We start from the raw sequence: 1,229 nt of genomic DNA, 5'->3' as shown, positions 1-1,229 counted from the left end.
ATGCCAGGTGCTGTGTGGCATACAAAGATGACTAAGGTAAAAACCTGTTCTTAAGTAGCTTACAGTCTAGAAGCAGATAACTCTAATTCAAGGAAAAATGTCACAAGTGTCATAAAATATTATATCTCTGCATCTGGCTCTTGGCCAGTCTTGTTCTTTTTGTTTTGTTTAGAGTTTTTCTTTTTTTAAAAAACATTTTCTTTTCTTTTCTTTCTTTTCTCTTCCTTCCTTCCTTTCCTTCTTTCTTTCCCTCTCCCTCCCTCCCTTCCTTCCTTTCTTCTTTTTAAAAAATATTTATTTCTTTATTTGGCTGCATGGGGTCTTAGTTGCAGCAGGTGGGATCGTCATCGCAGCATGTGGGATCTTTAGTTCCGGCATGGGAGCTTTTCGTTGTGGCATGTGGGATCTAGTTCCCTGGCCAGGGATCAAACCTGGGCCCCCTGCACTGGGAGCATGGAGTCTTAACCACTAGACCACCAGGGAAGTCCCTATGTTTATTTACTGAATGAAAGATTCTTTAAATTCCATAGTCCTTTACAAGTTTCAAAAATTGCACACAGATGATTACGATCCCATAATAATCCTTTTGTCCCCCCCTGCATAGATGCAATGGGCACTAAAGGAGGTGGGTACGCTGACTGGTAAATGTAGCTGAGGCTGTGTGTCCTGAGCAGAGCAGGCTTGAGTCAAATTAGGCACAGATGGTACCCTATGATGATCGGGGAAGATGGCCAGGCTAAAACTTGATAGTTAAGGGAGGATTTTGAAATGACATAATGAGAGGTGGTAAAGAATTAGAAAGGAGAGCCCTCACCAGGGAAGAAAAGATGAAGGAGTGTTGATAGTAGGTAGAGAGTTCCAGATAGCCAGGCATGTGGGCATGAGGCTTAGGTCCATACTGAAGAATCAAAGAAAAAGACTGAGGTAGCAGGTGAGAAACCACAGCTAGAAGAGTCCCCCAAGGGCATCCTCCTACCAAGTTCTACGTTGTAATGGGACAGCTTCAGGCTCCCCTTGGTGGCCGTAGCCAAAGGAAATCCAGACTGAGTTTGAAGGGACCTGGCTGTAGGGATAAGGAAGCTGGTTTCCCAGGGGCAGATTCTGTATCTTCTTTGGCTTTAAATGTTTCTGAGTCTGCTGCCTCCATAAGCAAGTCTATATTTCCTCAAGATCCCTGAGGGTAAAAGGATGCTGGTACCCCGTCTCCAGTCTGCTTACTTATTGCTGAG

General features: G+C 44.2%; 1 non-coding gene across 1 annotated transcript; it reads right to left on the bottom strand.

The window, feature by feature from the left end:
- Positions 1–410: 410 nt before the first annotated feature.
- Positions 411–483, bottom strand: TRNAW-CCA (transfer RNA tryptophan (anticodon CCA)). Its single transcript has one exon. It is a non-coding gene; the product is annotated as a tRNA-Trp (tRNA).
- Positions 484–1,229: the final 746 nt, after the last annotated feature.

This window comes from Kogia breviceps, chromosome 8 (assembly GCF_026419965.1).
Source record: "Kogia breviceps isolate mKogBre1 chromosome 8, mKogBre1 haplotype 1, whole genome shotgun sequence".
NCBI classification, from domain to species: domain Eukaryota; kingdom Metazoa; phylum Chordata; class Mammalia; order Artiodactyla; family Physeteridae; genus Kogia; species Kogia breviceps.
Note: the sequence above shows the minus strand (reverse complement) of the source record. Positions and strands in the feature narration are given on the sequence as shown.